General features: G+C 42.1%; 1 pseudogene; it reads right to left on the bottom strand.

The window, feature by feature from the left end:
• Positions 1–338: 338 nt before the first annotated feature.
• Positions 339–14,013, bottom strand: LOC123408610 (annotated as a pseudogene).
• Positions 14,014–15,425: the final 1,412 nt, after the last annotated feature.

Here is a 15,425-nt window from a genome sequence, read left to right as displayed (position 1 = left end):
TGGCTCATTCCCCGTTGTGCTGAACTGTGCAAAAGCCAACCGGCGATCGGCTGAAATGTCGCAGTCATGACTTCATGGAGCGCTCTGCCAGGACCAGATGTTAATATGTTATCCAGATCGACCAGGCTAAATTAAACAACCATACTCACTAACTAATCTACGACTCGGCACGAATCTGCTGATCGCGTGCAGAGACGGATACGGCAGCTTCCGCTCCAATCTATCAACCCTCTTGATTTCATCTGTTTTTCAACAAGAGCACGGGGTTCCCATGCCAAGCATCGATCGACGATAGAAGGAACATTTTCACACACACACGGGCGCTTGATTTACAAAAATCAAATCAAGGATGATTGATTAATTTTGGGTTTCACAGCAGGAGGTGAGTTTTCACTTTTCAGAGCAGGAGGTTGCCGAGGGCGAGGCCGACGCACACCGCGAGCGCGATCCACCACGCGGCGGCCACCCGGTGCCCCGCGCCATCCTCCTCCTCGGGCTCCGCGCCGGCGGCTCCTCCTCCTGCCCTGAGCGTGGAGTTCTCGGCCTCCAGCATCATCACCCACCGTCGGTGCGCCGAGAGCGCCACCGAGTCCCGCACGAGCAGCGCCGCGAGGCCTCCGCTGCTGGCGGCCAGCTTCTCCTTCGCCTCCCGTGCCCGCGACTGTGACCGGCGCAGCGCCTGCAGCAGGACGTCCTTGCCGCCGTCGCCCTTGTCGTCCGCCCTTAATTCCCTGCGCGAAAACAAACAGGAGCCTGAGCGAGCAACGCAAACTAAATTCGTCGAGGCGAACCGAACGTGCCTCGCCTTAATTACCTGTGCAGGGGCGGGAACGGGCCGAAGAGCTTGGCCGGAGGGGGCAGGTCGCAGTTGAGGAGCAGATCAGCGCAGGGCGGCCGCCCCCGGGGCACCGGCTACCTTCTGCCTCGACCCCGCCAGCGGAGCGCCGGCCGTCGACGACCTGCGCCCGACCCCGCCAAGGCCTCGTCCCCGACGTGCCAGAGTCTGCCCCTGCTTCACCTCGCCGCGTCGTAGCCTCTGGGAGTGGATAAGAGGAAGGGGATGATCGGATAGGGGGTGTTTTTTTGCAAAAGTGAAACATTTTCCTTACTAAAGAAAGGACTGCGGGTTTATTAACAGAAAACAGAATGGTCTTTTTGTAAAAACGCCATGACGGACGACCAGAAACTCTATTTGCTTTATTATTAGGGATATATATATATATATATATATATATATATATATTTGGTGGGCATCTTTGGCCTATTTTTGTATATGGGCTTCGCTGGCCTCTTTTATTTCCTCACATGGGACAATGCTCCATCAATGATGATCATCACACTTACAACTCAAAACTTAGAACAATGATGACTCTATATGGAATGCATTCGGTAGTGTACCGTGACAATGATCTAGCATGGCATAGACATTAATGGAAACATCATGCTAGCTATCTTACGATCATGCAATGGCAATGTAGAAGTGGTGACACATGTCATGGTGGTAGTTGCATGGCAATATATCTCGGAATGACTTTGAAAAAGCCATAGTAGGTAGGTATGGTGGCTGTTTTGAGGGAGGCTAATGGTGGGTTTTGTGCACCGACGAAAGTTGCACGGCACTAAGACGATAGTGATGGTGGAAGGTGAAAGTGCATATAAACCATGGACTCAACATTAGTCATGAAGAACTCATATAATTGTTGCAAAAGTTTTAGTAGTAATCAAAACAAAGCATTCAACGCATACTCCTAGGGGAAGGGTTGGTAGGTATAAACCATCGCGCGATCCCGACCGCCACACAAAGGATGACAATCAATAGACTAATCATGCTCAAACTTCATCACATAGCGGTTAACCATACGCGCATGATACGGGAATCACTAACTTCAACACAAGTATTTCTAGATCCACAACACCTTACTAGCATAACTTCAATATTACCACAACCACAACTCAAAACTAATTGAGATGAATCAAACTTCTCTAACTATTCAATGCACATGAAGGTGGAAGTTTTCGTATCCCTTTGAATAACTACCCCTTTTGAGACTACTTTCATAGCATAGATCAACAACAAGCCACGCGCTTCCGTGCTCTAAAAGATATAAGTGAATCACATAGAGCAAAATCAACTAGCTCAAAAGATATAAGTGAAGCACATGTGAGCTGAAATTTCTACCAAAGGATATAAGTGAAGCTCGACAAAATCACATTGAGTGCATGTCTCTCTCTCTAGGTGTGCAGCAAGGATTATTGTGACACAACAAAGATAAAAAACTCCTACGATACAAGATGCTCCAAGCAAAACACATAACATGTGGTGAATAAAAATATAGACCCAAGTAACGTTACCGATGGATTGAAGACGAAAGAGGCATCCCCAAGCTTAGGATTTTACGGCATCCTTTAATCCTCTTGGGGTGCCTTGGGCATCCCCAAGCTTAAGCTCTTGCCACTCTTTATCTTTTTGTCCATAAGAACTTCACCCAAAACTTGAAAACTTCACAACACGAAACTTAAACAGAAACTCGTGATAACATTAGTATAAGAAAGCAAACCACCACTTCCTTAGGTACTGTAGCAAACTTAAATTCTACTTATGTTGATGTTGGGTTACTGTATTTTCAATCTTCCATGGCTAACCCCCCCCCCCCGATACTATCCATAGTTTCATCAAAATAAGCAACCAACTCAACAAAAACAGAATTTGTTAACAACAGACCATTCTGTAGCAATCTGTATACTTCGTATACTTATGTTACTTCAAAATTCTGAAAAATTACGACAGTTTGAAGAATTTGCGTAGCAATCAGCAGCAAAAAGAATCAACTCAAAAGCTCTTACAGGAAAAAAAATGAAAATTATTTTCGTGAGCAGAAAGTTTCTGTCTTTTCCAGCATGACCAAACGATCATCCCCAAGAATAATCATAACGGTTTTGCTTGGCACAAACGCAAAAAGGAACACAAAAAACACAATCATAACAGAATTATGAAAGTGTGGAAAACACAAAACAGAAAGAAAAAGGATAGATTCGTTGGGTTGCCTCCCAACAAGCGCTATTGTTTAACGCCCTTTAGCTTGGCATAAGGCAAACATATCTAAGTCTAATATACTTCCTATGCGTAGGCATTTTATAGGGAAACAAATTGGCAAGACAACCAATAGTTACCAAATGCAAGGAACAATAAAGAGACAATACCAATCTCAACATAACGAAAGGTAATTTAGTGATATGAAAGTTTCTACCACCATATTTTCCTCTCTCAAAATAATTACATGTGGGATCATATTCAAATTCAACAATATAGCTATCCCATAGGATATTCTTTTCATGATCCACATGCATGCAAAGTTGACGCTCTTCAAAAATAGTGGGATTATCATCAACTAAAGCCATGACTTCTCCAAACCCACTTTCAATATTATTGCAAATATCATATTCATCATGAGGTTTAAACAAATTTTCAAGATCATAAGAAAAATCATCACCCCAATCATGATTATTGCAATAAGTAGTGGTCATAGCAAAACTAGCATCCCCAAGCTTAGGCTTTTGCATATTTTTAGCATGATTGTCACTAATAGAATTTTTAGTGAAACCATTGCAATCATGCTTTTCATCCAAGGAGCCCTCGTGAATCACTTCATAAATTTCTTCTCACAATTTTCAGATTCACGCATCTCAAGCAAAACTCCATAAAGATAGTCAAGTGCACTCAACTCACTAGCAATTGGATCAACATAATTGGATCTCTTAAAGAGATTAGCAAGTGGATGAGGATCCATATCACTAGATTTTCAGCAAGCGAAGATGCAAGCATATTGAAGGCAGATGGCACACAAGCGAACAGAAAGCAAGCGAGAGAAAAGGGTGAACGAAAAAAAGCAAATGAAAAAAAGGCAAAGGAGAAAGGAAAAAGGCAAAGGAGAAAGGCAAAAGAAAACGGCAAATGTGAAGTGGGGGAGAGGAAAACGAGAGGCAACTGGCAAAAAAGGTAAATGCAACAGATGAGTTTGTGACACCTACTTGGATAGATCTTGACTTGATCTCTCCTCGGCAAGCGATCCTCCTCCCCAACAACGGCACCAGAAATACTTCTTCTACTGCAACAAAAGACCTTCCAACGACGCCAGAAACAAGCGTGTTGACGGGAGACTATTCTTGTCTTGATACTCCTCAGCAGCGGCACCAGGAATCCTTGTGCTACGGCTACGCCTTTAGGGACTTCCTTGGCAAATATGCAAAGGATTCCCCCGTGGCCTTGGAGCCTTGCGTTGGTGTTCCCTCGAAGCGGAAAGGGTGATGTAGCACAGCGGCAGTAAGTATTTCCCTCACTTTTGAGAACCAAGGTATCGATCCAGTGAAGGATTGTCACAAGTACCTGCACAAACACAAAGAGCATGCACCCAACGCTATGAAGGGGTTGTCAATCCCTTATAGATTGTTTGCCAAGTGAGAACTGAAAGCAAAAAGAAACAAAGCAAAGTAAAAGCGAAAGTGGAAACGATAGTTGTGAATAGACCCGGGGGCCGTAGTGTTCACTAGTGGCTTCTCTCATGAAAGCAAGTAGACGGTGGGTGAGCGAATTACTGTCGAGCAATTGATAGAACCGCGCAAAGTCGTGACGTTATCTAAGGCAACGATTATATCTATAGGCATCACGTCCAAAACAAGTAGACCGATACTTTCTGCATCTACTACTATTACTCCACACGTCGACCGCTATCCAGCATGCATCTAGTGTATTAAGTTCATGAGAATAGAGTAACGCCTTAAGCAAGATGACATGATGTAGATGGACAATCTCATATCTACAATAAAAGCCCATCTTGTTACCCTTGATGGCAACAACATGATGCGTGCCTTGCTGCCCTTTCTGTCACCGGGAAAGGTCACCACACGGTATGAACCCAAAACCAAGCACTTCTCCCATTGCAAGAATCATAGATCTAGTTGGCCAAACAAAACCCAACACTCGAAGAGACTTACAAGGATATCAAATCATGCATATAAGAAATCAGCAAAGACTCAAATATAATCCATAGATAATCTGATCACAAATCCACAATTCATCGAATCTCGACAAACACACCGCCAAAGAGGATTACATCGGATAGATCTCCATGAAGATCATGGAGAACTTTGTATTGAAGATCCAAGAGAGAGAAGAAGCCATCTAGCTACTAACTACGGACCCGTAGGTCTGAAGTGAACTAGTCACGAGTCATTGGAGAGGCGATGATGTTGATGTAGAAGCCCTCCAACTCCAAAGTCCCCTCCGGCAGGGCACCGGGAAGGGTCTCCAGATGAGATCTCGCGGAAACGGAAGTTTGCGGCGGCGGAAAAGTGTTTTCGTGGATGCCCTTATTTTTTTCTGGATTTTAGGGAATATATAGGCGAAGGAGCTAGGTCAGGGGGGCGCGAGGGAGGCCACAAGCCTGGTAGCCGTCGCCCCCTGGTGGCGGCTACACGGCTTGTGGGCCCCCTGTGGCTCTCCTGCCTTGGCCCTCAAGTCTCCTGATCTTCTTCCGTTCTGGAAAAATTTATTTCGGGGATTTTATTCCCTTTGGACTCCGTTCCAAAATCAGATCTGAAAAGAATCAAAAACACAAAAAAAACAGGAACTGGCACTTGGCACTGAATTAATAAGTTAGTCCCAAAAAAGATATAAAAGGTACATAAAACATCCAAAGTTGACAAGATAACAACATGAAACATAAAAAATTATAGATATGTTCGAAACGTATCAGCCCCGTGTGGCTCGTCTGCCCTACCTCTTCCGCCTATAAATTCAAAAAATTCCAAAACTGCGAGAGAGATCCACGAAAATAAATTTCCGCCGCCGCAAGCTTCTGTCTCCGCAAGATCCCATGTGGGGCACGTTATGGTGCCCTGCCGGAGGGGGATTCGGATACGGAGGGCTTCTTCATCAACACCATGACCTCTCCGATGATGCGTGAGTAGTTCACCATAGACCTTCGGGTCCATAGCTAGTAGCTAGATGACTTCTTCTCTCTCTTGGATCTTCAATACAAAGTTCTCCATGATCTTCATGGAGATCTATCCGATGTAATCTTCTTTTGCGGTGTGTTTATCGAGATCCGATGAATTGTGGATTTATGATCAGATTATCTATGAATCTTATTTGAGTTTCTTCTGATCTCTTATATGCATGATTTCATATCCTTGTAATTCTCTTCGAGTTGTGGGTTTTGTTTGGCCAGCTTGATCTATGATTCTTATAATGGGAGAAGTGCTTGGTTTTGGGTTCATACCGTGCGGTGACCTCTCTCAGTGACAGAAGGGGCAGCGAGGCACGCATCGTGTTGTTGCCATCAAGGGTAAAAAGATGGGGTTTTCATCATTGGTTTGAGTTTATCCCTCTACATCATGTCATCTTGCGTAAGGCGTTACTCTGTTTGTCATGAACTTAATACACTAGATGCATGCTGGATAGCGGTCGATGTGTGGAGTAATAGTAGTAGATGCAGAAAGTATCGATCTACTTGTCTCGGACGTGATGCCTATATGTATGATCATTGCCTTAGATATCGTCATGACTTTGCGCGGTTCTATCAATTGCTCGACAGTAATTTGTTCACCCACCGTATTATTTGCTATTTTGAGAGAAGCCTCTAGTGAACACTATGGCCTCCGGGTCTACTTCACACCATATTTTCATCCTTACAATTTTACTTCGTTGCACTTTCCGCCTTCAGATCTCACTTTGCAATCAATCTTGAAGGGATTGACAACCCCTCTATACCGTTGGTGCAAGATCTTTTATGTTTGCGCACGTACTCTGGCCTTGGCGTGATTCTCCTACTGGATTGATACCTTGGTTCTCAAACTGAGGGAAATACTTACTGCTCCTGTGCTGCATCACCCTTTCCTCTTCAAGGGAAAAACCAACGCAAGCTCAAGAGGCAGCAGAAGGATTTCTGGCGCCGTTGCCGGGGATTTCTGGTGCCGTAGCAGGTTTGTACAAGGTTTATGAGAAACTTGTATTTCCAAAGAAGTGAGTGGGAGCACTATAGAATTTCTGATAAGTATATGTGGTTGACATATTGTAGATCGGAAGTAATGTAGAATTTTTCTGAAGCATAAAGGGTTGTTTGAAAGGAGTTTTTCAAAGGAAAATCTGGATAGAGCTACTTGAACATTGAGCACCAAGATCTATAGAGATAGATCAAAAAGCTTAATAGAACTTTCAATGAAATGCATGCCTTGACAAGTTTTTGAAGGAGTTCAAAATAGATCACCAAAGAAGGAGTTCTTGGCTGTGTTGTAAGGTGTGAATTTGAGTAAGACTCAAAAGCCCGACCACAGTAGAAGAAAGAGAAAGGACGAAGGTCGTCCCCTATGCCTTATCCGTAGGCTCTAAAGTATGCCAAGCTGTGTATCGCACCTGATGTGTGCCTTGCCATGAGTTTGTCAAGGGGTACCAAAAGGTGATCCGGGATTGAATCACTAAAACAGCAGTCAAAGTTATCCTTAGTAACTAGTAAACTAAGGAATTTTTCTCTATTATGCAGGTGATTAAAGAGTTCGTCGTAAAGGGTTACGTCAATGCAAGCTTTGACACTAATCCGAATAACTTTGAGTAGTAAAACGGATTCGTATAGTAGAGTAGATATTTGGAGTGTTTCCGAATAACACGTAGTAGCAGCATCTATAAGATGACATGAAGATTTGTAAAGCACACACGAATCTGAAAGATTCAGAACCGTTGACTAAAACCTATCTCACGAGCAAGACGTAATCAAACACCAGAACTATATGAGTGTTGGATTTGTTAAAGTCACATGGTGATGTGAGCTAGATAATTGACTCTACTACAAGTGGGAGACTATTGAAAATATGCCCTAGAGGCAATGATAAATTAGTTATTATTATATTTCTTTGTTCATGATAATCGTTTATTATCCATGCTATAATTGTATTGATTGCAAACACAAATACATGTGTGGATACATAGACAAAACACTATCCCTGGTAAGCCTCTAGTTGACTAGCTCGTTGATCAAAGATGGTCAAGGTTTCCTGACCATAGACAAGTGTTGTCACTTGATAACGGGATCACACAAATACATGTGTGGATACATAGACAAGCTCGTTGATCAAAGATGGTCAAGGTTTCCTGACCATAGACAAACACAAATTGAGCGTCGTCACGCTGTCGGAGAACTCATCTACTTCTCTGTCTCGCTTGCTGGATCAAGAAGGCCGAGATCATCATCGAGTTGTACGTGTGCTGAACGCAGAGGTGTCGTCCGTTCGGTGCTAGATCGGAACGGATCGTGGGATGGATCGCGGGACGGTTCGTGGGACGGTTCGAGGGACGTGAAGACGTTCCACTACATCAACCGCGTTTCTTAACGCTTCCTGCTGTGCGATCTACAAGGGTACATAGATCCAAATCTCCACTCGTAGTTGGGCATCGCCATGATAGGTCTTCGTGTGCGTAGGAATTTTTTTGTTTCCCATGCAACGTTCCCCAATAGTGGCATCATGAGCTAGGTTCATGTGTAGATGTTATCTCGAGTAGAACACAAAAGGTTTTGTGGACGGTGATGTTAGATTTGCTGCCCTCCTTAGTATTTTCTCGATTCGGCGGTATTGTTGAATTGAAGCGTCCCGGACCGACATAACTCGTACGCTTACGAGAGACTGGTTTCATCGATTTACATGAAACCTCGTTGCATAAAGATGAGTGGTGGGTCTCTGTTTCTTCAACTTTAGTTGAATTGGTTTTGACCGAGGCGGTCCTTGGAGAGGTTAAATAGCAATTTGCACATCTCCGTTGTGGTTTTTGCGTGTAAGATGCGATCATACTAGATACCCATAGCAGCCACGTAAAACATGCAACAACAAATTAGAGGACGTCTAACTTGTTTTTGCAGGGTATGCTTGTGATATGATATGGCCAATGACGTGATGTGATATATTAGATGTATGAGATGATCATGTTGAAATAGTTAATATCGACTTGCACGTCAATGCTACGACAACCGGCAGGAGCCATAGGGTTGTCTTTAAACTAACGTTTGTGTTTGCAGATGCGTTTACTATATTGCTAGGTGGTAGCTTTAGTAGTAATAGCATAGATAGCACGACAACTTCGATGGCGACACGTTGATGGAGATCATGATGATGAAGATCATGGTGTGGCGCCGGTGACAAGAAGATCATGTCGGTGCTTTGATGATGGAGATCAAGAAGCACAGGATGATTGCCATATGATGTCACTTATGAATTGCATGTGATGTTAATCCTTTTATGCACCTTATTTTGCTTAGAACGACGGTAACATTATAAGGTGATCTCTCACTAAAATTTTAAGATGAAATTATGTCTCCCCGACTGTGCACCGTAGATAGTGGAGGACGGAAGGGAAAGAAATGGATGCTAAAGGTATAGACTTTAGAGAATTGATGTTAAACTAGTAGAATATTTATTATAACCCCGTTACCACTTAAGGGCATTATTGTACGCATATATAATATATCTTCTATAAGAACTAAGTCATATTCTCGCACTATTATTTCATTATTGTCGTTTTTTTATTTACCTTTTCTCTCTCGTTGCAAGGCCATTTTGTTGAGTGTGCTCCTACTGCTGACAATAGCTTATGAACAAAAGAGCTTAGTGTGTCATCATGATAGATAAGTTATTGAAAATCATACAAACCCTGGAATTTATTTCATACCGTTGCAACGCACCGACAAGTTAACTTTTACATTGAAAATAAGGAAATTCCCACGTTTAACCATATTATTGACGTTTATTGAAAAATAAAAACTGATATAAAAATGATGCACAATGACAATGAAGTAGGTTATGCCTATTTATTCGTATGGCACAACGCAGGGGTATTTGTACTAGTTCCTAATAATAAAGGGGGCTTCTTGCGCCACACAATTACCCTCAAAATAGTAAAATATTACCCACCAATGCTATCAATAAATGATAAAAAAAACGTTTCACACAAGGGACCTCCTATACTACGCTCATGTAGTATTTTGTTTTTTTAGGAAACTACGCTCATGCAGTCGGGACCTTCTACACTGTGCTCTAAGCGTTGTAAGAAAACAAAGCGCGACCATTGGGCTGGGAGGCCTATTTTCAGAAAACAAAATCGTATTTTCCTACTTTTATTAGTATAGGACATTAAAAAGTTTTTTAATGGAATTTTGAAATAAAATGTTTAACAACCTTAAAATTTCTCTGGATTCAAAAAATACTAGAGATTTTCTAATAAAATTTGTTGACTTGTTCAAAAAATCATCAAAATTTTGAAAACAAATGTTCGGGAAATAAAAATAAACATGATTTTTATAAAAGTTTTTGTATTAAAAAATGAAATTCTATTGACCAAAATTTGTCCAATTCAAAAAATGTTCATGAATGGAAAGATCCTCAAAATTAAAAACTGTTCGTGACTTACAAAATTGTTTATTCATTCATAAAATGTTCGCTGATTCAAAAAATGACACTGCATTTCACAATTATTCGTTAAATAAAACAAATGTTTGTGAATTACAAAATTATGCCAGTAACTTCCGAAAAAATAATTTTTCTGATTCAGAAAATGATAATACATTTCAAAAAGAGTTCACTAAAAAACTGTACGATAAATGAAAACAAATGTTTGTGAATTGCAAAAAATGTTCAATATTTTTTGAAAATAAATGTTCATCGATTATAGAAATGTCTGCCAATTCAACAAAATTGTTCAAAAAACACTTCACAATTTTAAACAAATGTTTGCAAACAGTATAAAATGTTGATGAATTCGAAATTTATTCTTGATTTAGAAAATGTTCAAACTTGTAAAAGTGTTCACAAATTTGAAAAGTGTTGACGGTTTTAAATATGTCCATAAATTCTAAAAAAATGTTTATAATTTCAAAAAATATTTATGGTTTCACGAAATTGAGAGTGATAGTGTATTTCGGTGATGCAGCGAAATGTGGTCATGAGCATTTGATATTGTATTTTTTTCTACCGTTGCAATACATGGACCCTTTTGCTAGTCATTTATAAAATGTTAATCATGTAATTAAAAAATGTTAATGCGTCAAAAATATTGACCATGTATTAAAGATGTTAATCTTGTAGATAAGTTTTTAAATAAACTATTTAAAAAACGTTTAAAATGTATACAAAAATGTTGACCACGTACTCAATGTGTACTATAAAAAAGTTTAGATATATATGAAATAAGTGAAAAACTAGACATAAAAATATAAGTCTTCAAAAAATATTAATCATGTACTCTCTCCGTCCCAAAATTCTTGCCTTAGATTTGTCTAGATATGAATGTATCTAGTCAAGTTTTAATATTTAGATAGATCCATTAATAGACAACCTAAGACAAGAATTTTAGGACGAAGGTAGTATATAAAAATGTTTTTGATGTATATGAATTTTTAGAATGTGTACTGAAAACCAAGAAAACAGAAATAAAAGGAAAAAGAAACAAGAAAACCGAAATTAAATCATGAAAGGAATTAAAGAACTCAAGAGAAGAATAAAGAAAAGAAAAATCCAGCACCAAACAAGAAATAAACGAAAAAAACCAATAAAAACAAAGAAAACGTGAAGAAACAAAGAAAATCGGTAAGAACCGTGATTTTTTTTAATAATGATGCAAAAAGAAAGAAAAGAAAAAACCATAAAAACGTAAAGAAAATAAGTGGAAAAAAGGAAAACATTTTTAAGAAAACAGTGCAGCAAGCAAGTTGGGAGTGAGAGATTGATTGACGCCGAGCAAGCTACCGAGGAGAAGAAAAATGGGCCGGACCAATACGTGTGTAAGTGAGAATACCCTTCACACAAGAGAAGCTACTATCTAGCTATAAACGACACATAGCTCTCGCTAAAAATTGGTTGAATCCTATCTATACAATTAGATTTCAGTTAATTATTTTCTCTCCGGAAAGAATGCAAAATAAATATACCAATTCTGTTATCTATACCTTTAATGGCCTTCTTTTGTATCCATGCATTTTCTCTCCCGCCAAGTTATAATTATTTTAGCATTTTCTTATTTCCGGAACAGATAAACGGTGCATTGGGTGAACTTGTTACTACAGAGATTTCCACATTCATTCTATCCACATTACTCATTCGCTTTATAAGTTCATACCACATGGTTTATGTTGATTTATTCTATTCATAGTCATAATTCACCTGGTCGTCATTACCGCCACGTCGAGGCCTTCGCCACCAAGCGGCATCCTTTTCCATGAGGCTTAATTCAATACATGCTTCTCTCAATATCTACGAGCTTAGCTTTGAATATCTACGAGCTTAATTCAGTATATGTTTTTCTGTATATTATCCTGCCAATCGTTAGGTTTTTCATAAGCTTGTTGATTTCCATTTACATTATATTAGTCAAGTTTGAAGGTTCCAAAGTATTCATAAATTAAAATAACTTAAATGAGCCACTACACTTACTGCCCTTTTAGGCTAGTGTGGGTATTTCCACGTTGTTTTGATGCCTTTGTGCGTTATGTAGGAGGACTCTAAAAATTGGGCCGACTCGCCTCCGTCTGTTGCAAATTTATATAATCCTTTTCTTTTGACAAAAAATCAGTCCGTCGAAAGTACAAAGCATCTTAAACATAATAAGAATTACATGGAGATTTCAAGACAACCGAAAAACCACTACTATTGTCAGAATGAACCGTCGATGCGCGGTTGTCGTCGCTTCTCTACCAGAACGACCTTCACATTGTTGATGACAATCAAGAAGTCTGTCGTACGTGTGTGAGTGTGTCCTTAAGGACCAGCGCTCGAGTTACAATCATTGCCGCTGAACGCTTGCACAAATCTGAAGCGCATCACACCAAACCTCGTCACGAGGTGAGAAACCCTAACCCCACCTTCTAAAAGAGACGGCGAAAATTACGTCGGAGCTCCGTCGATTACATTCAGACAGACAAAGTCGAGGAGGGTCGGAATCCGAAGACAAAATTAAAATGAAGTGTTGTCATCTGTTCGAGCACCGCACCTACGAGGACTCCCATTTTTTTTATAAAGTCACAACGTTCCCTAGTGTTTCACAACCCGGACGCGCGAGGAGGATTTCACAGTCACATCCTCGATGCCTTCTCCACGCCGGTGAAGGAATCGAATACCCATAAAGGCCCTTTTCTTCCCGTTCACTCTTTGCACACCCGAAGCAGTGTCCCCTCCCCCTCCCCCTCCCCCTCCCAAAGACAAAAGAGAAGGAACAGCAACAAACCATCCATCGTCCATCGTCGATCTGCACTGGGTCTGCATGTTAGGTATAGTAGAAGCTTTTATGGCGAGCCTTCCGCGGACGCTACAGCCTACACCTGTAACGCCACAGTATCGCTCGTACAAAGCGATCATCCACACTGCCCCCCCCCTTCCCCTTTTCCCCTTCCTTCGCTGCGCGGGCAGACATGCGTCTCCGCCTCCAAGCCCCCGATCAGGGCCTCAAAGCTCGTGTAGGCAACAAAGCTCATTCGGACCGAGAGCTCCGCAGCGGGTAGGTCATCTTTCTTCTCTTGTGATGCACAAGGGTGCGTTGTGCCTAACACTGCAGGCTCCTCAGTGCCAGTACCACACGAACTGCTTTTTTCCTTTTTGCCAATATATATTGTTGGGTACCATCAGAAATATATCAAACAGTCGGAAGTGTGATTAAACGTGTGGTTGGCACGTGATTGCACATGATGCTTTTGTGTGGACACTTAAAATCATGACATCTAATCAACCCAGATGAACCCTTTTTTTATGCCTTTCTTCGAAGTGTGCGAGCTGAATAAAGGAAGTAATGTTCCCCTAGCATAGGCTAGGGTTTATCTCCTTGCGGCAACTCCCCGCCGCAAGTCCACCTTACCAACGATCTTGCCGTCTCACGGTACGATCGTCGCCGAACCCTTCCACCCAAAGCTCCCCTCCCTCCGCCTCCGTGTCCTGGCCGTCTGGTTCTAGGGTTGCGTGTGGTACAGGTTTTCGGCCGCTCGACATGGCGTCGGCGTCAGACGCTTTCTCGTCCACAAACCGTGGATCCCAAGGGAAAGATGATGACTTGGGAGATTTCTTTGATAAGTTGGATCTACAGGAGGAGGAATTTGAGGATGTTGTCGTTGAAGAGGAAGCCCCGGAGCTGCTAAACGAGATTCGCTGGATAGCCCTAGCTAGGGTTCAAACCACGAAGACCTTCAGCCAATCTGCCTTTTACAAAGACATGCGTGCCGCATGGAATTGCTCCCAGGCTGTTCGGTTCAGGCCAATAGGCCACAATCTTTTTCTGGTTCAAGTGTATTGCCTTGGCGATTGGGATCGTATCATGGACCAAGGGCCATGGCTGTTCCGTAGCATGGATGTCTTATTAACGCAATGTGATGGATTCACAAAAGCTGAAGAGGTGCCGATAGTGTATATGCCAATCTGGCTTCAGATCCACAAGTTGCCAGATGGATACTGCAGACACGAGCTAATCGTGAAGCTCCTGCGATCTGCTGGGGAAGTGCTAGAAACCAGGATTAATGGTAATTCTCGTGGGGATTATGTTAGGGTCAGAGTGAGACATGACATCAGGAGGCCTCTTACCAGGTTTGTTAGCATTGTTAAAGGAAAGAATCGCAGCGTGTATGCGGTGAGGTATGAGAAGCTTGCAAGATTTTGTAGTGTCTGTGGAATCATTGGGCATGAGCATAAGGAGTGCGGCAATGGGGTGTTTGCAGAGAAAGATCTGAAATTCGGTGACTATCTGTATGCAGACCCTCCGGGCCGTGTTCGTCAGGATTGGGATGGGAACCGTAATGGGAAAAAGTCCAATGCTGATCTATCAATTCCCAAACCAACAGCAAGCAAGGAAGGGGGACTGGGTGAAGGGGACCTGAAGGACACGGCGTCTAGTCCGCACAAACCATCCCAAACTATAGATATGGATCTCGACAAGACATCTCACAAGCGGCTAAACATGAAAGAAGGGGTAGTGTCTCCCCATTAGAGGGTTTATCTATCCCTGGTGGAGGACGGCTTCTGATCACGGATGGTAAAGAAACGGATGAGGCAACGTCTCCGAGCAACAGCTCGGGTGGTAAAAGAGCTAAGATAGCTGGTGAACAATCAACCTCTAAAAATCTTTCGGCGGGCTCCCAGGTGGAGTGCCGCCAGTCCCAATGAGTCACCTATTTTGGAACTGTCGGGGGTTGGGGAACCGCCGAACAGTTCGTGAAGTTGGGGCTCTTGTAAAAGCCCATTCCCCAAGCTTGGTCTTTCTTGCGGAAACAAGACAGCCAAGTGCGAAAGTTGAAAGAATGAAGTGGAAACTAGGGTTGAGAGGTTTTTGTGGTGTGGACTGTGATGGAAGGGGGGGAGGTCTTGCACTCTTTTGGGATGAATCCCTTCATGTGAAAATTCTTGACTCTTGC

Source organism: Hordeum vulgare, chromosome 7H (genome assembly GCF_904849725.1).
Source record: "Hordeum vulgare subsp. vulgare chromosome 7H, MorexV3_pseudomolecules_assembly, whole genome shotgun sequence".
NCBI classification, from domain to species: Eukaryota; Viridiplantae; Streptophyta; class Magnoliopsida; order Poales; family Poaceae; genus Hordeum; species Hordeum vulgare.
Note: the sequence above shows the minus strand (reverse complement) of the source record. Positions and strands in the feature narration are given on the sequence as shown.